Consider the following 27151-nt stretch of genomic DNA (forward strand, 5'->3'; position numbering starts at 1 on the left):
CCTGCTGCTGTTTCTTTGTGCCTAGACAGGTCCTCTTACTTTTAATCAGTTAAAATTGTATTTGTATTTTAATAATTAGAAATTATATTTGGGGTTTAATTCTTTTTCTTAATTTCTCTTCTTTTTTTGTTACTCTGTTGCCAGAAGCTAAGAAATTACAGTTAAAAAATTAAATGTCTTTTGTATTTTAATCCCTGTAATTTACTTAGCTGCTGGATGTAGAAAGACAAAAGGAGAATAAATTGCTTGAAAGGAGATAGAGGCTTCATTTACCTCTGCCTTTGAGTTACTGATATCACACTGGACACTGCATGGGAGGTTTTGGCTGAGAAATTAGCATGAGAATATCTGGCACATCCTGAAACACATTTTCAAGTCAATTTTCCAGGCAGAACCACTTAGCAATGAATGCTGAAATACATCATGCTGCCAGTCATTATCAGCTGGCACATGTGCTACTTAGCCAAGAAACCCCCCAGTCCAGGGATTAGCTCTGCAAGAGGGGCCACAGGGGTACATACATGTCTCCTGGTGCCTCCTGCCACACCCAAACCTGAGGCACAAAAGGCTTGATGTGCTGTGCCCTTAAGTGAAGACACCTGCTAACATTTCAGCCTAAGGCTCCCCGAGATTTTCCAAATACCTAGCGACTGTTGCCACAGTTGATTGCTTATAGCCTTACCTTGCATCTTGAATTCTTGCCAGTTGCCCTTTATGGGCTTATTTCAAATTGTTGGGGGCCTCAGGTGCAGCCTGTCCCCTGCCAAGCACCCCCAGCTCACCTGGGATCCAGCCAGGGAAGAGCAGTGCTCTCAGACCCTCCTTTCCTGCAGGCAGAGTCAGCTCAGGACACGCTGCAGGCAAACGCCTGCACACCCAGAATTAGGGAGGACTCACATCAGCATTTATAGATTCAAGAAACACAGCATCAGCAGGCTGCTCTCTAGCTTTCCTCTTGTGACAGGTAAAAATTCAAATGCTCTGCCTGGGAACACAGTGAGTTGATGCTTGGGGTGAGATGCTGGATACTCACCTGGCTTGTGCTCCCCAAGCGTGTTGCAGCAGCACAGGTGGGATCAAGGTAGGGATGAGACCATGAGGCTCCTCTGGGTTTGCTCCCTGCACATCAGCCTCTAGAGCCCCATAGCACAGCCAGGCTGCCCTCTGGCCACCCAGCTCAGCTCACCTCCTCTCCAGGCTGGTGCCAGGGCAAGAAATGCTGGCTGGAAGACAAGATGGAAAGCTTGCATCTTCCTCCCTGCTCTGTAGGAGCTTGCTGTATGTATAAATAGAGGGAGGGATAGGAGATCAAATAAGACCACAGAAGAGACATGCTTAGCACAGTCCTTTCTCCCCCTCACCTTGCAAATCCCCCACCGGCTTTACTGTTTCACTTAATCTCCCAATTTTATACCTTCCCCTAGTAATATCTCTGAAGAACACGCTCCTGTTTCTAAACTCAACTAATTCAAACGGCAAGGCTCTGCATATTTCTTTCATTTAACCTGTCCCTTAAAACTCACTCTTTGATATCCCCACTGACTCCTGCTTCTGCTCCCTCAATTTCCCTCTGGCCAAGCAGCATCATCCTAAAAACATGAATCTTCCCAAGCTCATCTCCCCTCCCCAGACATCTGGCTTAAATATGCCAGACAGCCTTAGCTTGCCCTGAAGCAGGTTGTTATAATCCCCCATATCCCACAGGCCTTTGCACCTAAGAAAGCAAAAGGTGCAAACACTCAAGAGAGGGGAAAATGATCTCTTCCCCACTTGCTCTGATGATAATCTCTCTCTTCTAGAGCAAACAAACTCCAACTGGTCACTTTTATAAACGCCTTCCTTGTATTTGCAGGGGTTTTTTTGTGCTGTAATAGCACTTATGTGTTCAGGGTGATAGGGGCTGTATAAACATTAGTCTCCTGAACCATATGAGAGTCTGGATGTTAGAGAAGTGACATTCTTCTCACTTCCACCTGGACAGCAATTAGCATTAGATATGGATCTATTTTTCAGACCTCCCCATTCTCACAAGGTATTACTCCTGCACCTCCTCTCCCTGAGTCTCTCCAGTATGCTACAGACATTGATTAGACCCAATCGTGTAAGAGAAGAAAATACTTAGCTTATGTTGCCTCTTAGATTGCTTGGGCACAGTGTTTGAGTGACAGAACAGAGACTTCCAGGGATGTGGTGGCAGCGCTGGGGCTGGAACCCAGGAGCGCTGAGGTTCAGCTGTGTTCTATTAAGTATCATAGCTTGCACAACTAAAAGGTACGCCTGGGGAAGGCTGTCTAGAGGAATGTTCTTGGAGCAACAGAGAAACACCAGTATGCTGGAAAATCACAGCTCAGACACCCACCTCATCTTCTGTGCACAGACTTCATCTTCCTTGAGGTTCCCATCCATGCTCTCATGCTCTCCTTGCTCTTGCAAGCTCCGGTGTCAGGGACAGAAAGAACAGGCTTAATCCTGCAAGACACAGAGGTCCCACTGCCTGCAGGCAGAGCGGATGGTGTTGGATCGTCCTTGGGGTGAAACCTGGGCAGTTGGCTCCTGCCAGGGAGGATGTTGCACCAGAGACCCAACACTGCACTGACTACAGCCAGTGTGAGCAGAGCGGGCCCTGAATGGAGCACAACCATCTGTGAATTTACTATTCCTTCTCAAATGCTAATTAGTTATTTACATAAAACTTTGGAACATTTTAATTAGTTGTGTTAATTTAGAATTCACAGAAAGAGCTATAAAAGTCTATTATATGGGACACTTATTCAAATGAAGCTTGAAATGGCACATGGTGATGTACTCACAAATCTCCTGCCAACACAGTGAGAAAAAAGAGAGGGTGGCCAGGCTTTAAGCGAGGCAGCGGGGAGACTGGCATTTCTGCTGCACTGGGTAAAGCTGAGAAGCTGGTCCTGGCTAGGTAGATGGTCCTTTTCCACTCGAGGTCTCAGCTTGACAGCCCCAGACTCATATTGTCCCAATGTCATTGTATTTCATGTGTCCTCCTCCTCAGGGGAGTTTTAATACTTCTCTCTTTTCTACTGGTCAGCTATTTTTCCTAAATTTGTAGGAAGTCACTATTATGTTTGAGTTAATTAAAGATGATTCGAATCAGACTAAAAATGGTCAGTAGCTTGTGGAGCCACAGGAGTGAGATGGATGGACATCAGTCCATCAGTCATATGATCATGCTGCCCTGTTTCTTTAGGAGATTATGTGATGCAAACAAAGGCACCTCCAGTACAGACTTGCCAGGTAGGCTATAAGCTTCCCTTGGACTGCTTCACAAGTCTTTGCCATTCAGCTCAAGCCTTGGGATGGGCACCGCAAGGCAGCAAACCTCCCTCCTGCTCTGTGCAGGCTGTGACAACATGCCCAGACATCGTTCCTCTGCCACCCCACCTGTGGTCACTGCCAGCACTGGCAATAAAGGCAAAGTGTGCTGGATCTTTATTCTCAAGGCAGGTGGAGAAGGACTTTCCTTTATCAAGTTCTTCCTTTCCTTGGCACTAAATTCAATTAAAGCAAAGCCGCCTGTATGTGGCTAGACTGATAACTCTGTAAATCCATCTGTCTCAAGTTGTTACAGAATCTAAATTACACCATCACCATTAATCCCAAGATAGAGAAATGCCCAAGCAGCTATATAAAATAAGAGACACTATGCCCTAAGATTTCATCTGGCAGGGAAAATTGTTTTCTATATAAAATACAGCACATGTTACCTCTTGAGGTTAAAGATTTGATTCAATAAATCCAGAATTACCCCAAGTATATTTTTGCTTGGAAACCGTCTTCCTTGAAGGAAGGTAAGTTCCAGTATCACACCCACTTGTAATAGAGCTGCTGTCTGCCTGAAGAGCTTGAGGACAGCATGGAGCGAAGGAAAGGCAATGCTATATCCAAAACATTACAATCACAGAATTCACGGGTGGTGAAATTAAAAGTGAGAGGGAGCCACAAACTCTTCTCTGCTCCATGACAAAACACCTGTTCTGTTGGGGCTCACAAGAAGTCTAGGAATATTTTTATGTCATTTTCTAGAAATCAGCAGGGCAGAAGGAACATTGCACTGAAACAGATCCACTCCACTAAAATCAATGGGTCAGCTGGGCTTCCTGTACTTCTTTGATGACCCATAGTCTGGGATTTTGCAGGCTGTTGGGCAAATAGTGCTAGAAAGACCTTGTTTTCAAGCCAGAAAGAAGGTTTTGGCTGCACAGACTGCATGGGTATCTATTACTTTGCACAGATACTGGAAAATATAAGTCATTGTTCACAGCAGGGAAAGATCATAGAGGACTGTCATGAGAGGCAAGAGGAATATCAGGAGCAGATGACCTGTTCATTGGACTATAGGTTATGCTTGCAGAATAAGAAGTAGGGATAAATCTCGCTATAAAACCTGTTAAGAAGGTGAGTGAAGAACGTGTTATAAAGTTCAGCTTTATGTTGTCTGGGAAAGCAGGTGGACCACTTAACCTAAGGATGGACTAGTTCACCTGGAGATGGAACAACTCACCTGGAGGTGGCTGCTTCCACCTCTAATGTCTTTGGCTTCAGGGGAAAGGATTGGGGCACAGCTCAAGACTGAAATCCCATGGGAGTAGATGTGTTGATTCGATGGAGGCCAGCCTGGGACTGTTGTTTCAGTCTTTATCAAAGATGAAGAGCATGAAGATATTTTGAAAATCACTGCCACCATCAAGGCAAATTGGAAATATTCTCTGGGCTAGAATTTGCTTGATAGCAACAACAGAAGGAAATGAAGCTAGAAGGCACTGGCAGCCAACTGGCAGGTAGTTCATGGGTGTCAAATCCTTTAATCCAACCTTTTAAAGCCCATCAAAAGATTTTACAGCCAGTATATAAATGCCCCATGAAATACAAGGCTGCTGGAAATTATTGAGGGCAAGAGCCAAGCACAGTTCAGAAAGAAACTGGACATCACCACGGAAAAGGAGAATTTGCAGAACAATGAAGTATTTTTTGGAAAGCCTTTCCGTTTTGATGCATAAACTAGATTCACACTAACAGAGGTGCAGAAGAAACATAACTCATAATTACTATCTTACTTTCCTCTGGCCATTGTGGGAGCCAGGACTCCAGAACTGTGCTCAGCAGAGCAATCCTTGTTTCCAATTTTGGGCTCTTGCTATTTATTCAGAGCTTGCCCATTGACCCATCTTCCTGTCACAAACTGATGAAGTGCACATGTCAGAAGGACTGCCTGCAATATAAAACAATCAGTGAAAAGGAAAAGGGAACTGGAGGGTATAAAACAAGTAGCTTTTTACTAGTGACTTCACTGTGAAGGAGCTGGATGTCATGGCAGGGCAGTGGCACATGTCAGAATAGTCCAGAGGAAAGCCATGGAAATGGTTGGGGAGCTTAGCGCAGAAAAAGCACATGCAGTCTTGCATTGGACTGAGCGTTGATGCTCTTCTCCAAGTATATAAAGGCAGGCTCCCAGGGTGGGCTTGGAAAAGTAGGCACAGCATCACCTCATTGCGCACACAAGGTCCACCCCAAACCTCATTCCTACCATCGCCATCCCTCGCTGGTCTGTCTCAGCATTGCCCTACATGAAAGCGTCTGGAGGAAGAGCTCGTAGGAGGCAGGGACACGCCGCCTGGCCCCTGTGAGTGGAGCAAGCAGGCCTTCTCTCATCACCAAAAATGAATAGGCTTGGTCTCAAAGTCTTCCACGTGCTGGATTCAAACCATGGTTTTAATTAAACTGAGGAGGAAAGGACAGAGGAGGAATGATAAAACGGGGTTTGGGGTGTGGAGGCTGTGGTTTTGTTTTGTTTATAAGTTCAGTATCTTGTGAACGAAGAGAAGCGGAACAGCATGGCAGAAAATGGTGCTGGAGAGCGTTGATCCACAGCATCAGGGCCAGGGGCGTTCGGAGACGACATCCCAGTGCCCAAAGGCTGGCCAGTGCCTCGAGCAACAGCCTTGCCACCTCCCAGGCTGGCCAGGTCTCCCCGGGGCTGCAGCCAGGGTAGGAAGAAGACCTTTAACAAAGGGGTAGATCTTCCCTCACTGGCTGGGAAGGGTGAGTAGATCTAACTTTACACTTCATCAGAAAACATCTTTGCAAAGCTTGTGTACTCAGGTGAACAATTGCACTTGGTAGATAGCAAATGCACATCACATCCCGTAAATCTTTCCTAAAAGGGCATCACAAATTAATCTCTCTGCTGGAGTTCATTTTTTTAGAGCACCATTTATCAATTTAATTTAACATTACTTCAGTTGCTAAGGAGCCATGATTGGAAACTGTACCAAACAGGTTTGAACGCTAATGCCTGGTCATCTAATTGGAAAATATTCAAAAAAATCAAGCTGAAGTCTATCCTCTCCAGCCACACTGCATAGAGAGACATGGAAATGTTCCCTATTGTATATAATAACACTGTTTATTAGTCAAGACTTGTAATTGTTGAAGAGAATAGCAAAAATCACAAAAGGTTCAATATATGTGACTTGCAAATTAATCTCATTACACTTGAAATTGAACTGCTTTCTATGCTCCTGGCAGAGACACCTCAGGGATACCAAAATTGCCTGTGCCTCTGTATTGCATTTCATATCATGACCCTTCTGCTTTACACAGTAATGCAGTAAGTCTGCATCAGGCCAGTGACAAGAAGGGGGACGTTTACTTAGTGACGTGTGAAATGATGAATAGAACTTCAGGAAATCTGGGGGGGAGAGAGCAGTGGGGGTGAGCTTTATTACATTATTGCATCACCATCAATTCCAAAAATCCAGAAATTTTGCACATCTTTCAAATAATGAGCATCAAATGGGGGAAAAAATGAAAGGCTCAAAGCTGGTTCAAATTTCTGCAAATCTGAAAATGTATTTTCATTTCAATTAAATCTTGGCCTATTTTTAATCAAAAGAATCCTCTGTGTCTTGCTACCTCAGAAGACTGGCATTGCTAGCAGGATGCTGAAATCTCAGGTCGCAGCTCACCAGGGAGCGATGGAGGCTTTCCTCGGGGCAGCACGCAGGTGGGTCTGCCTCTGGGGGCCATGGACTGCTTCCCACGTGTGTCCAAGTGCTTCTCCTCATTGCCATCACTGCAGGGGAGGGCTAGAGCAGACACAAGGAGTGAAACAACTTTTCTGGTATCGTACAGCAGGTCTCAGATGTACCAGCAATTGGAACCACGAGAATGAATCAGGACCTCCAGCTCCCAGCCCATGCACGGCAGAGGCTGGGGCATTGCACTGAAACCCACTGTGGGGTCACAAAAAGGGACCTGAGCTGTCACTGAAAAGAGCAAGATGGAGAAACAGGCCAGTAATTTTTCTAGATGAGTATTTTCAAAGAAGAAGATAGAGTGATGTTTCGAATAAGCTCCTGAGACATAAATAATAAATAAGCAATATGATATCTATATGCAGACATACACAGATATACACATGCATTATGAAGAGCTCTTCTTTAATCATTAATTCCCCTGGGAGTTAGAAAATCACAACTGAAAACAATCGTTTGTATGCGGAGACAGACAGAATTTTCTGTTTTTTACTAAGACAATACTTTCTGGAAAAAAAAAATTAATGTGGGCCATACTCAATAATTTTGACTAAAAAAATAACAGAAGAGATATTTTCAAAAAGTAAGGAAATAAAAAGGCTGATTGATTTTTATATTTGCAATTCCATAAGTTTTAATTTTATAACACTATTCTTAAGACCTGACCAATTCAACCCTTGCATAAGGCTTCTAAAAAACTGCGTATTGCACTGGGAGTGGTTCAGCATGAAACAGAGGCGGGGGGTACTCACCAGAAAAATGGCAAAACTCCCCAAATTTGATTTTAAGTGGTCTTAGACCAATGCTTCCACTTTTCTGATTAATCTTCAAAGCCAAAAAATTCCCAGTTGTCCCAGGCATACTCTTGTGATGAAGTAGCTGTGCTTGTATCCTTAATCCAGTGCTTATTGCAAGGCAACATAAGATAGGGCTGTCTCTGCCCAATAGCACTTTACCAAGTAAAGCCCTGGACACTGTACCAAACATAATAATGGGAGGACGAAAGGACAGACCTTCCATGTTTCTCTAGGCTAATCTTAAAGGTTAATGGAAAGAGGAAAACAGATTTCTTGTGAGTTTTTTCTCTGCATATTAAACCTTCTTTCTTGTGTTGAATGCAAGGCTGGGTGTTCCTTATTTTGTTACAGAAGCTAGCAGTAGTTGATCTTACCCATAGCGCCACCAAATTTTATCTACCTCATGCCTGGACAGTCCTTTCAGGAAGAGATGACAGATGCTACGAGCAGTAAGAAAAGCATATGCCCTTTGGATATACAACTGAAATACAAAGGACTCACCTAGCTACTTCCAGAAGTACAAACACACCTGGCTACAGTGGGAGAGAAGAATGGAGACCTGCTCCCTGGGGACTTGCAACAGCTCCTTTCCTCTGCAGGCAGGCATATTAGGAGGCCTGCAGGATTCTCCATCTCTGCTACCCTTGGTGTACATACTGCTGCTTTAGGCAAGTCTCTAGCAATCCACCTTGCTTGGTTTTTCATGATCTAGAACAAACCCCAGCGAGGACTCGGGCGATGGTTGTTCCAGAGACCCCGTTCCACGCAGCCGGAAAACTTCACGATGCCAAACACTCCCTTGTTACGGCTCATCAGGAGCTAAACTAATGATAATATCTGCCATAAATACTTTCAGGAATGACAAAACTTTACCATGCATTGCAGTTGTTGAGTTGTTGGCTGTGCCTCACTGTTCGTAAATGCATGCTGAATATTTTGAACAAATAATTCTTAAACTTCAGACTCTTCCCTTCAGGATATTCCCTAGTCACAATTTGTGCTTCACATTGAAAGGAACTGAGTCTTCATTCAACAAATAAAATGTTTGCCAGAATGGCACATTGAGAAACCAAACTCCCTGCCCCTCTACCACCAGGCAGGACGCAGCTTTACCAGCCTGCGGAAGGGACTGTGCTGCTGCTCAGCCATCAGTGCACCATGCAGAAACTCCCCTGAGCCCTCCTCGCTCTGCGCTCCTCACCTGCATCGCCAACAAATACCTCTAGAGTCAACATTTCTGAGGTAGCCATGGCCCTTGGGGACTGGACCGGAGATACACGGAGCAGAGGTGTCTGCTCAGAGTCACTTAGAGTCCAAACCACATGAATTCTTTCACAAGCAGATGCAACATCTCTGAGCTGTTTTGTGTCGAAGATCTGGAACATTTCTTTTGCTTGGGCAAGTAGCCAAATAGGTGTTACCCTAGCTATATGTAAAAAAGCACTTAAGCTTGCCCTTAATTTGTAGGGTAGTATTTAATGTTAAACTCATGTTTAAACAACAAGCAATTTTTTTTCTTTTAATTAAGATTTATACAGGTTCCCATCTGTAGACTAAGCGATGAAGTCCTAATGAGCAGAGAGCCTAATTATGATCGTTCTGTAATTGAAATAATGGTGTGCCTCAGAATAGGGCTATTATGTTGCCAAATAATGGACTAATGAGCTCCAAAGAAGGACTAACAAAGGTCTGTAAAAGACTCTTGCAGTTCCTATGAGGACATGCCTACTGGCAAACACCTCCATGTAGTATTCAAACATGTATAACGTGATACATAGCATGCCATGTCTGAAGATGTATATCAAGGTGTTGGTAATGGCTGAAATTCAAGGGCATGCCTAAAAGCAATAGAAATATTGATGCAAGATAGAAGAAAACAAGCCAGAGAAGGCTGCATGAAGTGATGGAGGAGACAGATTAAAAGTATAAAAAGGGAAGTCAGTGGGAGTCAACACTGGCAAAACAATCAACATCTGCCACAATATTGGTCCCATCGGCTGAAACCAGCTCCCTCCACACTCTGATTGATGAAATACACTTGAATCCAATATTTTTTCTTGCCTAAATGACCAGCTCTAATCATGAGCTCCACACATTGCCGCTTTCTTCATCGTTCAGCTGGTCAGGAAAGAAAAGATAATTACAGAATGTTTGTTTAGTAATTGTCTGGTCCTATTTTGGAGTTTGCTTCTGGTGCTAACGAATGCAATTCCATTATGTCATTTATCATGTGAACAGTCAGGTTGAGGAACATTTTAAATCAGGAACTATTTTGGTTTGCATGAGAAATAACCCCACAGAACAACTGACAGCATGTGTGAGCAGAAAAATTCCATGTCTGAAAATGATAGGTTAGGTGACTTCACCAGATTAGAACCTTAAGGAAATCTCTTTTCACCAGCAGAACAGAGCATTCCTGGGGAAGGGAAGAGTTGCAGCCCCATATTTATCTTCATGAGGAAGTCCAGACTGCAAGTTATTTAACTGGCTTGCTGGGAGACACTTGTTTTCTGTTACCTTTTCTACTATCACCCATTGCAAGGGAGAACTTTTGGAAGGGAGACCTTGAACGTGCTAAAAATTATACTCTAAACCTGATTTAAGTACAGATGAAATAGGTTGTAATTATATCTCAGATGGGGCAAGAGCAGGAAAGTGGAGCTAAGGGGAGGCACCAGCCAGACATTACACAGAGCTGTATCTGGAAAGCAATGGGGAGTCACAGCTCTTGTCCAAGCACCTCGCTCCCCATAAACCCATGTTTGCATCAGAAACATTAAATTCCCCATGTTATACCATAGTACCAGGTACACGACTTTTTCCTGACTTAATATGGCCCAACGAAATGCAGTTCTCCACTGGGGTGGGATCTCACATATATTCCCTCTCCTATGGACGGGTGTCATTCTTGGTGAACCCAAACGTGGTGATTTGGGCTCAGCTGAGAAAAAGGCAGCTGGGAGCACACAACCATGTGAGAACAAACTGGAAATTTCCTCTAAGGGTATTTTCAACCACAAAATAATTTGCTAACTGATTGCACAACTGTAGATTGAGAAACCTGTCTGAAGTGACTGGTCAAAGAAAAAACATCCATTTAATAGGATGCCCTTCCACTAATGGTGGAACAGAAGTTGTTTGACAATACTTTGGATAATATCTTGAAGACTGTAGGTGACTAATAATAGCAGCATCTTTTTTCCAGAAATATGAAAGTCATAAAAATGATGGTTTAGAGGACCAAAACTATTTATAAACTGAAGAAGAATTCAGTGAAGAGTTTTGACTAAAAAGGAGTAGAGGGGAGAATTTTAATGTGCTTGAAATAGAAATCAAATCTTAAAGAAAAAAATGCAAATTCAAAGTATTTTAAATAGTTTTAAAAAAAGTTGAGTGGCTCAAACATGAAAGGACACCTTTTGTTTCAGATCAGATGAAGATGTTTTGTTTACCAGGATGAGCAACCTTGCTTTGAAATGTCCTCTAACTTCAGCCTTCTGACGATGGGCAGAGGACTTCAGTTCACCCAGGATCTTTCATCCATGCTATACACAGCGAAATAATAATACAGAGAAATTTAACCAAAAAAAAAATAAAAGTTTCCAGGAGCGTTGACTTCCATCATAGGGTTTATTGTTCATTTCCTTTTGGCCAATTACTCTTTTCAGAAGTTTCTCTGGCATATTATGAAGACTAAGTGTTAAACCTGGGAGGTCGTTTAACTTGCAGCCTGTCGAGCACATCTTTACATCGCTGGTTAACGACTTGTGAACTTCATTGTCAGATGCTGCTTTGCAACTTTGCGTCTCCCAGTTGATGGCTCTCTGCCATGAGCCGAGCAACTGCCGGGGTTTGAGGGTGCCTCTCGCCCTTGTGAAATTCAAGTTCATTCTGCTCCCCTCGCTTTCTCCCTGCAAATTTATGACTTGCTAACAAATGCGTGGCTCTTGATTCCCTCCTCTTCAGTGATCTTTAAGATCTCTCATTTCATAAGGAAGAGGCAGGTGGGTGATCTGCTTCCAAAAAAAAAAAGTTTCCATAAGCATGGCTTGTGTCTTAAGGCTGCCTATAAATCTATCCAATTTCCGTTGACTTAATTCAGTCTTTTTTTGTCAAATTACATAGCAGTAATTAACTGCCCTAACCAAAGCGTTTTCCTCAAGGTGCCCACATTCCTGTGAGAGCTGTAGATTGTTGTACCCACACACAGAGGCAGCATCCTTTCATCATTCTTCATACAAATTGAATACTTCCTCTGCTGATCTTTACAGCTGTTCTCCGAATAGCATCCGCAATTAATGAAATATTCCTGTGGCTCACCCATTCCTTCAAAAACCTTTGTCCAAGCTTGTTATGCCCTAGGAGGCTAATAACATTTATTGCACCTTTGCAAATTTTGGCTCAATCCTTCTTCCTGCTACAGGAAAGAAAATAGTCTTAAGGGCTCCTGATTTTCCCTTGAAGATAGATGTGGAAACCCAGGACTAGAAGTTGTTACCAGGAGCATCCCTGGCTCCTGCCCTCTGCTTTCACAGAGTTCATGATGACATTTATAATCATAGTGATTTCCATTTAAAAAATGATCGATCTGTAAGACTATTTTACCCTTCCTGCATCTGCCAGAAGGCTGCTCCAGAAACTTTCCTCCCTGGTGCTTCAGGAGGTAACAGTAAAGGGGTGGGGTGGGCCTTTAGCAGAAGCCACCCACATCCAAGCAGTACCATTGCTGTGACACAAAAGGCCAGCAAGGTCAGCATGTCCCGCTGCTCCTGCCACCCAAGCCGGTCCACTGCAGCTGCATGGGGCCGCATTGCGCTGATCTGGCACTTGGGAAATCAATAGCAGTTGGGGTGGGAGGAATTACAGCACATTCCTAGTAATTGTGCAAATGCAAATTTATTACTCCAAAGTCTTCTCTAATGTAAATCCAGTGAGGTCAATGGAGTTAGAGCAAAACTGGCCATTCTGCTTCATCTGTTATGCTCATTTTTATAACGATAGATAGCAGCTATTAAGAGAAAGGAACTTGCAAATGCCTGGAAATACACTAACCTGGGAAATGAGCTACAGGGATGCTAGGAAGCACTCTTTGTGCAGAAGGGTATTCTGCCTAACCACAGCGCTCAACATTGCCAAGAAACTCCACCAGCATGAACTGCTACAGCTCCATCAGCGCAGCGCTGATTAACAGGAGCAGAGGGTCCTGCCCTTTGGTTAAAACACACCAGTCTGTTACGGAGGAATTCCCAATATTGGCAAGTAACAGCATCTCCCTACATCAAGGCCTTGCTAAACTGCAGCTGCCCTCTCCAGGGATTGTGTAAGGTTTTCTGCAGTTTCTTGAGTTTGCTCCTAAAATCTTCTGTTGCTTGTGTAACCTTTCTAAGAGTTACACAAAAGGATTGTTTTCCTTAAGAAATCCTTAACTTATGCACAGCTAAACTGAGAGTCTAAAGGTTAACATTGCTTCATCACTGCTGAAGTGCAATCAAAGATTTAAAAGGCCATTCTGCAGAATGATCTTGCATTTTTAGGGGGGAAAAAAAACCCTGTTATTGATTATAATAATAAGCTTTTGGATTGTGGTAATGGAATTTTTTTCATTCACCAAACCTGATGTTCTCTTTTTTCCATAACCGTTGCAGTTCATCATAGGACAGATACTCAGAAAAGCTGGGTTTTGTTCAGAAAAAAAGAGTATTGAGAAGACTATTAAAGCATCAAAACATCTGTATAAACTTATATCAAGACAGGAAGAGCTTTTACAATTAGGTAGGATAAAACCAGGACGTATTAAGGCTTTTCCTACTTTCTTAAGACCTTTTAATTGGCTCCATTTACCCAGGAAAGACAGGGTGTTACTTCAGTGCCTTTTCCTTTTTGCAATGGTGTCAGCAAACCATCAGCCAGAGAAGCAAGGTGTCTGAAAACAACTCCAGAGACCACTCCATGTAGAAATACCCAGCAGTAGGGAATTGCCTAGACAACCAAGGCTGTATTGAGACTATCCAGCTTTATTAATCTGCTGACAGCCTGCCACTTCTCACTGGCATCAGTGAGCAAGAGAGGTAAGCTGCAGCTAATTAATGCCCAGGTTAGATGCTTTCTTCAAAGGCTGTTTGAGACAGATGCTGGTCTTGCCCAACTGAAACACCAACCCAGTTTGAGTGTCCCTGCAAAGTCTATGGTCAGGCAATTTGTACAAATTCGGTATGTTTGAATGTGTTGTGCAGAAGGATGTTCAGGCGCCCTAAACACAAACTGTGTCCAACATGTCTGTACTTGTGGGTCAGATACCTGCCAAAAGTTGAAGCCTTTGGCAGGATGAGAAGATATTCCTCTCCATCACTGATTTGAAATAGTTTTAGCTTGTATGAAACACAGACTCATAGGACTGGAAAATATCTCCGGCCGTAGGCCGTATCAAAACATTTGTGACAGAGATTTGAATGGACTTAGGTGCAAGTCATGTAAGGTCAAGTTTCCATTTGAGAACCATTTGCATTAGCAGTCCTACCACCACAGTAACACAGAGGAAGAGACACTAATGATATTTAGCACATGAACATGGACAACAGCTATTTGCTACATCCTCAGGAATAAACATAGCTCAACTCATAACGAAGCTGTGCTTCCAATCCCTCCTCGCTGTGCAGGGTTTTTAGAGAGGTTCACACAACATGCCTCACTGGGGAGTGAGGTGATTTGAGATCTAGTTTGGACATTGTCAATACGGCAAAGAATACATGATCTGTGTTAGTCAGGCTCACCTGATGCAGACACAATTACAACTCCTTGTGCAGTTTGGTGAATGAGCAGTGCATAACTGCCTGAAAGCCAGGTGCGCCTGCACAGCCAGGCACAAGTTACTTGCTGCAAAATGGTCTCAGCAGAAAATATTAAGCCCTTACACCCATGTGTGGGTAACCTCAGCTTCCTTGACAGAAACAGATGGGAGGTCCATGTGCTGCTATGTTAGAATGTCCGTCATTCTCCAGTTTGTTCTATGTCCTGTATCTTAGGTTATCAGGCGTGCTCTTCTCAATGCCAGTTAAAACGTAGGTGTAAAACACAGAAGGCACATTCATTTATAACTACACAGACTATAATTATATGTAGTCTAGGGCTTGTTTCCTGAACTAGGAAGGAGGAAAAATGGGTTAGGTGGGTGTGAGTAAAGTAACAAGCAGGAACATGTCTTTTAGAGGTTATGAAACTACCTTGATATCCCAGTATCGGAAATGCTGGCTAAAACCAAACAAATCAGAAAACTGCATGCAGGCTGAGAGTTGGGACAAATACAAGAGAATTGGGAACTGACAAGGGAATAGTAGCAAGTTTCTGATCCAGCCCAGGAACTTACCATTGCAAGCAAAAACGGAGGAGAAATATGAGGTCACCACTACAGTTTAGTTGCAGAAAGATAAATGCAAGTTTGGGATCACCAGGTGAGACATTTCAGTGAGAAATGGGGACTTCAATGTCATTGTATGAAGCATCAGTGAGACCTCCTCCCATTTATACTATAACTACTTTTGGTCATCCATATGCACCTTAAGATCAATTGAAACCAGAGCAGATGGAGAGAAGATGTCTGAGGTGAACTAAGAGTCATTTAGGAAAGCAGATTGAAAAGCCAGTTCTGTGTAGCTCGGGTGGAGGGGAAAGGAGGCAAGAACCATCTCCATAAAAACACCTGAGTAAGGAGCAGTGAGCAAAACAGCTACTGAAATGAGATGCTGGTGCCAGAACATGTGGGAATAAACCGGTGATGGAAATGACACGAAGGTTCCTGACCATCAGGGACACGGACAGTCTAGGAGAATCTCCCAGAAGGAGTAAGAGGCAGAAAACACAAATTTTTTTTAAGTTGGAGCATGGTCCTTTCATGAAAAGGACCATAAACAACGTTGTGCCTGACATGGCAGAGAACCGGGCTGTATGATCCAGGCTCCTCCTGTGCTTCTAGCTCTAAATTGACTAACGGGAATAGAACAGCAGCAAACCGAGGCCTTTGGCCACTTGTTACTGGAGATCTGTGGAATATTTTTGCAGCAGTTGCAATGCCAGCAGCTCCAGTGTCCTGGCTAAACACCAACACATTCCTCTGCTATTTAAGTCCCCCCCGTGGTTTTACTTAGTAATGCTAATCTTTGCTCCCTGCCCCAAAATTGTGGCAGAATGCTGCTTTTCCATGCTTAAAAAATGTTTTCTATTTACTGAATTGCTCTTCAAACTGTAGTATAATTCACTCTAGGGTGTAACTGTGTTGCATTTTAACCTGCACAGAAATAGCATGCACAAGTGTGGAGAGAGGATGGGAGAAAAAATAGCAATGCAAAAATAATCCTTATGACAGCACTGAGCCCAAGTGAGCAATATTACCCTGATTTTACAGTAGGGAATTGCTGATTCTTTTAATGTATAAGCAAAAAAAGTCTGAAACCTTTCCCATGAAAGCACAATAAGCAGGTGTGGTTTGGGGCTTTGCTATCAGCTGTAGCCTTAAAACAACCTCTGGAAACTTGGTCCCGAACTTTAATTCATGAGCCTTTCAATGAAGTCTAAAGTTTAATTCTGGCTTTCTGTCAAAATCAGAGAAAAGTAATGACACTGGCCTAAAAATCCTAATTTGCACTGGTGGAGGCAGACTAGGATTTTGGAAGGGTGTGAATTTCCCAGGGTGTAAGTGTCGATGACGGTTAACCTGCATTACTAGTATTGCAACAGTGCCTGGATCCTCCCAAACAAGAATAATGACATGTCCTATCCCAGATCTGTATCTATGGATGGCAGATATTATGTAGAACAAGGTATCATTATTATTATTATTTAATTCTTGTAACAATCACCAGAGCAGCTGAGCTACTCCCACAGGTGCATTAAATATCATGACTAAAATATGCAATCCTTTTGTTATTTCATCTTCTGTGAGAAAAGTGGACTGTCGCGTTTCAACAGAAGATTTTAAGCACATATTTCTCTGTAAGCATGTTGGAAAATACAGCTCACAAATGTGCCTTGCTATTCCAGTTTTGCCTATATTCAGTAATGCAACCAAGTGCACGGATACTTAAAGTAGCTCTAGACAAGATAGCTTGGCTCCTGGAGCTGTGCAGGTAGCATGCAGCAAAACACGGACTAATCTGCCCTAAGAGTGGGGTACATTAGTCTACATAGAGCTCCGCCTTAACAAGTTACTTGCAATACTTGCGTAGATTTGGGTTAGAGATGGCTTGAGTAGAGCTGACTCTAAGCACAAGCCAAGTAGACAGGTTTTCAAGGGCATTCGCCACCAGCACAAGAAAGAAAGCTGCTGAAGTAAGAAACTTTCTGCCTAATTTTGCTGTGCCAGAGCCCTGGGAAAGGAAGGGGAGAGGGGTGCAGAAGGAAGAGCTATTCCCGCCAGAGCAGCAGGAACAGCGCTGGCCTCCCATTGCAGTTCCTTCACACCCTGTGGCACAGCCAGGCTGCAGCCGCTGTTCCTCGGGGTGGGGAGAACTTCAGGTGTGCCCACCTTGATGAGCTGGGGTGGGCTGACGAGGACAAGGACCTCCTTTCCCAGCAGCACTGTGTGTGCAGTGGTACCTCATGCAGCCTTGCAGAGAAGATGGGGAGATAGGTTCTAGTGGTGGCTGGGAGAGGTTGCGCCAGGTGCAACCTGCCAGGCCCTGCTCTCCAGGACAGGCTTGTTGCAGAGGAGCTTCACGGGGTGGAGTGAAATTTGGTCTCCTAGGTATCCTGGAGCCACCTCCTGGGGATAACGACTGAAATCTTGAACCCAGCCCAACGCAGATGCAGTGGTGTAGCCAATAGTGCCAAGAAGTGCTGCAGCACTTTGAACTGATAGGAGTTTCCTCAGCACTAAAGGCTTTGTGTCCAGCCGTATCGCTTTGCTGTCAGGCTGCCAAGAGGTGACAAAAGCACAAATAAGGCCAGGTCACTCGCTGCCAGGATGGAAAAGCCTCCTGGCCAACGTGTGAGGAGACAGGCTTTCCTCCCTGCCTGGGCACTCCTGCACTAAGGGCTGCACTGACTGTCGCTGGCCACATTCTCCAGAAGAAGGCGCCAGCCCAAATTTCTGCAGATTCTTCTTCCACTCCTCAGACTCAGTATTATTATTTCCCTTGCAGACCTTTCCAGGTGTCTGCTCCGCATCCATCAACAAGTTCAGTCTCATCCGGGCTGCATCCGTGGCAGCGAGACAGCAAAAGGTGTTGGTGTTGCTGACACAGAGAGGTGTGCCAGGCGTGCTGGGCAGCCCCTGCCAAAAAGGGGCAGCAGGAAGGGCCAGCCGTTGGCAGAGCTGTGCCCCCAGCACCCCTGGGCACGTCCCACCACAGCAGGCACGCCTTTGTGTCACCGCGCTGCACCGAGCGGGTGCCGCTTCTCCGGGACGAGGTGGCATCGCAGCGCCCAGGGAGAGCCCGTCCCTCCCAGCACAGCGGCACGAGGGCAAACTTTGCTTTCCCGGGACGAGCGGCCCGCAGGGAGCGGCGGGGGCTGCAGCAGCATGAGGGCTGTGCGCGCCGGCCCGCTTTACCGAAGCGGGCAGCGGGCTGGCTCCAAAGGCTCCAGATGTCCCTCGGCCGCCCGGGGGTCGGGGCGCTGACTTCGGGCAGCCGCCCCCCCGCCGCCGGCAGCAGCTTCAAGCCGGCGGGGCAGCGCAGGCCAGGAGGGGGAGCCGTGGGCCGCGCAGCCCGCCTCCTCCCAGCAGGACCCCGCAAACTGCGAGAGGGGCAGCGCGGCGGCCTTCCGCCTTACAAACCCGCCTCTGCTCGCTCGCCGCCCGCCCCCCCCCAACCCCGGCTGCTGCCGCCCGTTCCCCGCAGCGCCCCCGGATCCGCGGAGCCCCCCCGCGCGGGGCTCGGGGCCGTCCCCGCGGCGCGGGCGGGGGCGGGGGAACCCCCCCCCCGTGCGCGTAAGGAGCGCGGCCGGCGGGGAAAGGGGCGGGGCGGAGCAGGGGGGGCGCGGACCGGGGAAGAGGAGGAGGAGGAGGAGGAGGAAGAGCAGGAGAAGAAGAAGAAGAAGAAGAGCGCGGGACGTGGCCGCGCGCGCCCTCCGCGTTCTCAGGTGAGCCACGGTGCGTGGGGGGGGAGCGGTACGCGCGTGTTTCTGTAGCCGTGGGCGACGGGAGGGGGACGCGGCCCCGGGACGGGACGGGACGGGACGGGGGCAGGGGGTGTCCGGCCCGAGTCCGGCCGTGAACTTCCCCGCGCTCGGAGGGAAAGTTTCTGGCGCAGGCGGCGGTTTCCAGCCCCGGCGGGGGGCGCGGGCAGGCGGGCGGTGGCGGCGGCGCGCAGCCGGCAGCAGCCCTCGCTCGTCGGCCGGCGGCGCAAAAAAACCCCCCAAAAAACAACAGGCAGAAAGCAGAAGAGACGCTGGGGAGAGCCCGAGGAGCCTTGGCGGCGCCGCGGCAGCAGCGTGGGGCGTCCCCCGGGGAGAGCGAAGGTGCGCGGCCGCGGCCGGCCCCGCCGGGCCGGGCGTGAGGGGAGCGAGGGCCGGAGGAGGCGGGCGGGCGGCGCGGTGCCTGTGCCGCTGCCGGAGCCCTCGGCGCCCGGAGCCCCCTCGGCGCTGCCTCGGCGCCCGGAGCCCCCCGCTCTGCCTCGCCGGAGCACGCAGCCGGTGCGGAGGCAAGCGTGAGCCGAGCTGCAGGAGCGCAGACGCGGGTCTCCGCCGCTTCTGCAGCCGGGCCGGCCGTGCCTCCGGTACCCGAAACGCGGAGCGGTTTGCTTAAATGCCCTCCTTCAGGCCAGGGCAATTTGGATATTGCTAGCTAGAGCGGTACAAGCACTGAGGAATGCAACTTTAATTGTCATCCGCATTGCAAATGCGTGAGCCTCTGATACCTGTTCTGCTGTCAAACAGATCTTTGAAATGGAAGGGGGGAGAGGAAGGGGTCTGACTTAAGCCACGGCAGGAAAATAAAGTGGAAAAGACACGTCCAAGAAAACAGCCTGAAAGCGATTAGATGCTGGCAGCAAGATGCCTTTTGCTGCTTTTGCTGGGGACAGCAGCCCCCTTATGTGAAGCATTTTGGGGGGGGGGGTATCTGGATGGAAACTGGACGGTGGGAATGCTTTCCTGAAAAGGAAGCGGGGGAAAAAAAGAGAGCGTCAGGGCTCCAGTGCTTCAGGTGGCCCTTTTCTGTGCCAGTGTCGCTTCCCTTCGTTACAGTGGCAGTGCTTGTTCCTCAGCCTGGGCTGGTTTCTCAGAGTGTGTCTGTACGGTGCTTGGCACAACGGGATCCTGATCTCAGGGCCTGAGGATGTTACTGTAAACTGGATTATAAATCCACTCTTGCATGCAGGCTCTCTCTTTCTATCCCAGCTTGTGCTTTGTGAATAGCTGGTTATAATGCTTGGATAAAATTCTGTTTTCTTTTACAGATCTTCTTTTCTTATAAAATGATGGCTTTTGTCCCATGCATTTAGTTTTGTTGTCCTAAGAAGGCCTTTTTACTTCTGGATTTGGGAGATTGCAGCAAGCTCCGTATAATTTAAAAAAAAAAAATACTTGCTATGTAATTAAAAAGTACTATGTTCCTGACATTCCGTTTTTAACTGAGGCCCCTCTTGGATAAGCAGGACTGTCACTGAACTTACAACTTCGATATACAGAAGGATCGTGGGGTATTATTTATTAACTGTGCTGTGGAGAGTCAATATCTCATAAGTTAGCGGGCCATTTATAACAGGTTGCTTTTGGCAGCTCTGGAAGATTTACTTGCTGTCTTCTGTTCCTTGCCTCTCCTCTCCTGTTTGCATGGAGAGCATCACTCCGGCCCAAGGGCTTTCTGGTGGGAGGGTGCGGTGCTGCAAAGGGTCCTGCTTTCTGTTCCCGTTGCTTACCTGGCTGTGGTGAGCAGGGAAGGACAAGCAGAGAGGATTAAGCTCTTGAAGTAGGTATGGAGTTGTTCCTGCCACCGGGAGCACCTTCTGTGTAGGAGCAGTTAAGGATGCAGAATAACATGGGATGTGAAGAGTAAGGCTGTGAGGACTTGGAGTGGTGGAAGCATGCAGGGCACTGAAATGATCAGGAAACATTAAGCTGGGAAGGTGGGAGATGCTGCATGGAGGTGAAGCAGAGAGCCGTGGGGTGAGAGCTTAAGTTTCTAACACAGTACCTCTGTGCAAGGCAGAAGGCAGGTCTACAGGCACGCAGCCCTGTGACTTTCTTTTCATGTCTCTGGGTGTAGCTTGAGTTCAAAGTGTCCATGTATTGCATAGGAAGAGCTGTGCTTGCTCAAGTCTGCCCGTGCCTGGCCCCTCCAGAGTCTGTGAAGGAAGAGCTTGTGTCTGAACATGTCAGGGCTCTCTCTTTCCAGACCTCTGGGGCTCTGTGCAGGTATCCTGCATCTGAGCATTAGCTCGTGTGCAGTGGGGACGAGTGCTGCACTGGTGCGGGCTTGAGCAGGCTCATACCCTGGGTCAGGTAGCGCTACCCCAAAGTGCCTCACAGGAACACATAGGTAAGAAAGACTTCAGAAGGTTGGGAGAGTGGTGTGGCAGGAGGTTGGATAGTGCCTGGGTATGTGGAGGGATGGGGAATGCTTCCTTTCTGGCCCCACTGCTGTAATTTTATGCTCCGAAATACATATATAGGAAGGAGGAAGCACAGAGAGCTTGTCCCAGCTTTATTCCTTCAATACCTGCATACGCCAGATGCCAACACCAGGGAAGAAGCATTTCACTCCTTCAGAATAAGCAGCCAGAACATGTTCTTTTATTCCTTCTTCTTGCTTATGTTTGGATTTTTATGTTGGTTATTTTGGCAGGCACATGATTCGTATTCCTTTCCCCATCTGTCCTGGGTCTCCCACTGTCATCAAATGTCCTCCCATTTCAGCAAGACTCTGACTTGCAAAAACTTGCCACAAAGATAACTCTTGCAGCTGGTGGTGTGGGAGAGGAGGTGTCCCAGCTTGGCTCTTGGAGCACAGGGTGCATTAGCAAGGTGGACAGTTAGGAAGATTATAACCAGCATATGAATGCGTTCACATATCTGTGAGCATCCTTGCTGTCCGGTCTTTCTTCTCATCGTACAGCAACGGGGAATGGTTCGGGAATAAAAATAGATATATGGAAAAGCCTATATAAACTGAAATCTGTGAACAGCGCCATGTTATCTGGGAACTGAAACACTTTCTACAGTGGAGCTCACAGTTCAGACGTTGCCTGCCCTCCTCTCTCCTCCCCTGCCTTTCTCTTGACGCAGCTCATGTATCTCACTGTCCCTATAAGCAGAGCCAAGAGCTGTCTCGTCTGTGCTGCCAGGCTGATGCAGCTCGGCCAGTAGCATCTCTGTACCCAGTGGGTGAGAGCTGGTGCTCCTCTGGCAGTGCGAGGTGGGCCAGATGCAGAGCCGAAGGCAGGCAAAGCTGGCTGTCACGTTTGCCACGCTTGAGCTGACCCCCTCTCTCGCACCAGCTCTGCAGCTTGGGTGTAGCTTGGGGGCCCACGTTCAGGTGGGTTTCTTTCCCTCCGTGGTTTGTAACCACTTTGTTCTGCTCCGCCAGCAGAATGTATGGCTGAGATTTGATCACTGTTAAACTGGAACAAAACAGCTTCTTCTTTTGGGAGGTATTTTAGGATTCCCCCCCGCCAATGTTTTCGCAAAGCAGAAGGCTCATCTCATGTTTCTCAGCCACAGTTCTGTTGCGTGTAGGGCTCTTGTAAGCAACCGAGCCACATGCACACTCAGAGAGAGTGCAAAAAGGAAGCCGATTTGGAGAAATTAGTTCATATGATGCCTACGCTTTTGGAAATTTCAGCCTTAGCCAGCTCGCTTGCTACCTTCAACCTCAGACGTCCCAATGAGACACATGCACGTATCATGATATTCATAAATTCAGAGTCTTATTTGACAAAAAATAAAATACAGGAACATGAATGTACAAGTGTACGTATTTTATTACAGGGTTCCTTAAAAATAGTTGCTGGTAAAACAGGATTTCTACTACAAGCAAAGAATCATATCTTTAGTCAGTCCTTTGTTAATTTGGCAACGCTCACTTTCGTCAACTGGGGGCTCTATCCCCAGGAATTCCTCTGACATGGGTTTCCCCCAGTCTGGATGATTGTCCAATTACAATTTTAAGAAAATTACATCAAGGGTAACTGGCTAAAGGTAGAAGTCTCTGAGAGTGTTAAGGAGAGAGAACGAAAGAGTGTGAGAGAGCGAGAGCTTCCTTTTCTTGTATGAGTAAAATGAGGAGAATTGTACCGGTCCTCAACTTCTGCGGTGAGTGGAGTCAAGGTCCCTGGTCTTGGGTTTTGTTGGTCTGTCTTTCTTTTTCTTCCCCCTGCACGCTCTTCTTTTCTCCCTGCGCTCTTTTGTTATGTGCTGACTCCATATTTATATGAAAAGGGTGCGTTGATTCTTAAGCAGTCTTTTTAGATTTACATATGTTAGCAAAAAGGGACTGTTAACCTAAAAGCTCTGTTTGGGGCAGAGAATAAGAGATTGCCATCAATCCTGGGCTGAATCAGGGGAGTGGTATTTGGTTGGTTGGGTTCTTTTTCCTCCCGGTTTTGCATGACTGAAATAAGTGTAACGGAATATCTTGACTCTTAGGCCTGATCCTGTCCACTCATAGGGATGTGATATTTTCAGATGTAGAGGATGATTTTTATATATTTGATTAACTTGTGTCTAAAAGCTTGCAAAGCTGTGACCTAAATGTTTATCCTTAGTGCTGACAGGATGCTGTGGAACTGTTTAACTGTGTATTTGTAACAGTTACGTGGCTTGGCGAGAAAGACAGGACGTTTTCTTCTCAAGAGGCATTTTTTTGCCTTTTTTTGCCTTTTTCTGCCTGTGATTTGTGGTTATAGTTGTCTTTCTTTATCATTTTACCTTTTGTCCTAGATGTAAATAAAGAGCTAATTACAGTTAATCTCAGTGCAAGGGAATGAAATTTTTGAAGAGTAAAAAAAACCTCCCATCTGTTAGACTTTCAGTAGTGTTTTGGGGTTTGCCTTCTACTCGGAAGGAAGCCAAAACTTATCTTGCTCAATTTAAAGTTTTCCTTGCGATATTTAAACTGGATTTTTAATCGTTTAAAAAACCAAACAGAAATGGAAATAGCTTTTCAATTTATGTTTGGCCGTGTTCTTAACGTGCTGGTCGCTAAAACCTGAACAGCTTTGCCATATTCCTACTGAAATGACTGAAAATCCCACTACCAAATTCTATAGGAACAGCTTTGAGACCTTATTCTGGAAAAACATCTATTTTTCATAGTAGGATATTGCATTTCTGTGTTTCCTGCCTGCTGGGGCTCCATGTGCCCAGCCAACCAGCCCTAAAATGACTTGTTCCAAGGGAACTGTTGCTTAAGTAGTTACTATTTAAGACAGGCTCAGAACCAAGTTTTCTGTGGTGGGTTTGTGGTACGTTTAGCCCATCAGCTCCAGTGACTGCTGAGCTCAGGGAATTAATCTATACTTTGCACTCATCTGTTATCTTTCATCTCAGCATCTCTAAGCACTTTAGAGACATTAAGATGCACAACTGCGGTGTGAGGTGGGGAGAGGCTGTTATAAAAGTGGCTAGGGAAACAGAGGCACGGATTTCAGAAGCCTCTACTAATGCGCTCAGTTCAGGGGACAGCTGTTCATAAGATCTCTGATGCCTGATTATCAGGGAGGCCCTACAATTTCTCGTGCGCAACAACTGGTGATTGATGCCTCTGTTGGTTTCACGTAGATTAACCAGAAACTCATATTGCTACCCTAAACTAGTAGACTGTTTTAAAATCTTCAACCATAGAGACTTAGAGGAGCATAGTAAATGGCAGTGGCAGGAGCCCACATTTCTAGTTATTTTTTTTTTTTTCTGAGGTTAGCCCTATTGCAAAAAGCAAATCTCATAAGGAGCCAAAAGTAAACCAGCCTCACCTCCATCCCACCATAGTAACATCCGGCGCCCCACCTACATAAATTTATCAGCAATCTGTTGATTCAAAGCTCTAGGGATCTGTAGAAAATGCTTATTCTAACAGTAAAAGCCGTACAAATTCACTCTGATACAAATAATTGGATTTGTTCAGTTGAGAAATAGCAGCCTCCCTCCTCTTCCTTCAAGCACAGATGCCTCCCAGCCCTTGTTTACACGGCGGGAACCGGATAACGGGAGGAGGATGTATGTGTTGCTGCCCAGCATGATAATACTGGCAGGCTGTGAAGGGCTTGTAGGGCACCCGGCCTCTTTGAACCAGCACAAATGTGCTGTTGGATCCCAAAATTGGTTGCTTTAGCAAACTGTGCTGGTTGCAGTTGAGCCGGACAGGGCTGATGTGCAGGGGTGGCTGAAGGACATGGCAAAACTCGGACTCTGCTGGGCTAACATCCCCACGGTCTGGGTTGTCTTGCCCCCTTCTCCGTCCTCCTGCAAAAATAGCTTCAGCCTCGGTGCATTTACCTTTCTCCGTTGTTCTCTCTCGTGTTGCTGTGTGGACTTTAGGGAGGTTCTGTTTAGTTCTGGCTCCTTGGGAGGCTGTGCACACACAGACACCCCTGACCTGAGGCCACGGAGAGGTGGGAATGCTTTTCTCCAGGCTTATTGTGTCCTCCTCTTCTCCCTTTGCACAGGGGAGCTGCATCTTGGCATTTCAGCTCTGCTAATAGCCCTGGGTTGTGGTTACCCAGGAGGGCAATGTTTTCCCCTTTCTAAGCTCCCCCCCCAGCTCCCCCCCATCTGCCAGATGTAATGACTCTGTAGTTGTTGACAAGAAGTGTCAAAGAGCAAGAGGGAAACTCAACCCAACTTCCCAAAGACAGTGATTGCTTCTTCCCAATGCGAAGAGGTGAGCCAGCCCAGGGCTAGGGTCAGTGCAGATTTGAGAATAGGAAGGCATCCGCTTCCTGGCATTGAAAGTGCTCAGAAATGAAAATTTTGGAGACTTCAGATTTTTGGCCCTTTGCAGCAGGGTTTTAATACATAGCGGTATTTCCTCCTGTCGCTGCTCCTTGTAGCCTTTGGAAATGTCAGCAGCGCATATATTGCCTTTTGTTTGTCATTCAGCTGGAGAAATGAATTCATTGCCCTCGTGAGATCAATCATATTCTCCCCAAATAATTAATATTGATGACAAACCCAGTGTACTGCTGCCTGCAGCTCCCTCTCAGCCTTCCCACTGTGTAGGTGCATTGGGTCACAGAGCAGACCTTCTTGCAGGGGGCTCCTGGACTTGAAAATTCTGGGTGCTGTTGTTTGAAGGTTGAATTTAGAGCTGCACTCATGGGGACAGTGCAGGCAGAGCCTGAGCAAGTTCCCTGTGATGGCGCAACCTAATACTTGCAGAAGGAAATGTTAGAGACATGGGGAGCAAATGTGATGCACGTGGCATGGGAAGGATTGTCTTGTTCTGTTTCCCTTTTCCTCCTTTGCTTCTGTCTGTACCCAGATTTTTCTAGTCTCCTTCGCAGAATGCAGCTGTACTGTGCTGACCAGGAAGGGGCAGACATGCAGAAGAAAGTTGCTCTGATAGTCACCAGGAGGACCAAGTGGGTGGGTTGGGAACGTGGAGGCCCATGGGAGGGCTGGAAGGACATCTGGAGAACTGCTTGTAAGTGGGGTGTTGTCCTGGGAGAGGCACGTAGCTCCTGGGGTTTCTCTGCCTTTGCTGTTCCTTTTTTTTTTACTGCTTTAAATTTTGCTGTGGATTAATGTATAAAGCACAGTCACAGAGCAGCCTGTGTGAGCTGGGGGAGAGGGAATGAAGCATCTTCATGTCTTATTCTTGTTTGCTTTTTCTTATAAGGCTAAATGTGATTAAATTAACATGATTAATTAAGTGCCAGTTGTGGAAAAACTGTGTGGCCCAAACTTGAAAAAGAAAAGCTCAGCTGACTTGCTTTTACCCTTGAATATGTTGCTCATCCCAGGATACCCAGAGTCATTTGAGGAAATCCTCCTCTTATGCCACGGGGAGAGTTGGAGATCAGGTCTTCACCACTGGCAGCAGCATGGGTAGACTGCTAGCGGTGCTGGAGACATTGCAGTCTGCCTAGGGATTTTGTGGCAACGGCACAGTAAAAGAGGTGCTTGGAAAGGGGAGTGAAACACAGTGATGTTGTGCTCTGGAGCATGGTTGGTGCTTGGAGGCTCTTTGCCTGCTGTGTCCCTCTCTGGAGGAATGAGAAGGGGAAGATGTTGGCTGAATATAGAGCAGCCATCCTGGGAATCTGGTCTGCAAGCACTGAGGGCTGTAAGGGGAGGAGATGAAGTGAAAGAGCAGGTATGTAGCTGGCAGCAAGGGCTTAAACTTAAGGAAAGGAACTCTTGGAG

The 27151-nt window shown here is 46.4% G+C and overlaps 1 protein-coding gene across 1 annotated transcript in view; it reads left to right on the plus strand.

Moving 5' to 3' along the window:
* The first annotated feature begins 18902 nt into the window (after positions 1-18902).
* IL1RAP (interleukin 1 receptor accessory protein) overlaps positions 18903-27151 on the plus strand; it is a 48525-nt gene continuing 40276 nt past the window's right edge. The window contains exon 1 of the mRNA XM_075716604.1: positions 18903-18931. The gene's annotated coding sequence lies outside the window, so the exon portion shown is untranslated. The remainder of the gene's footprint in view (positions 18932-27151) is intronic.

This window comes from Pelecanus crispus, chromosome 9 (genome assembly GCF_030463565.1).
Source record: "Pelecanus crispus isolate bPelCri1 chromosome 9, bPelCri1.pri, whole genome shotgun sequence".
NCBI lineage: Eukaryota > Metazoa > Chordata > Aves > Pelecaniformes > Pelecanidae > Pelecanus > Pelecanus crispus.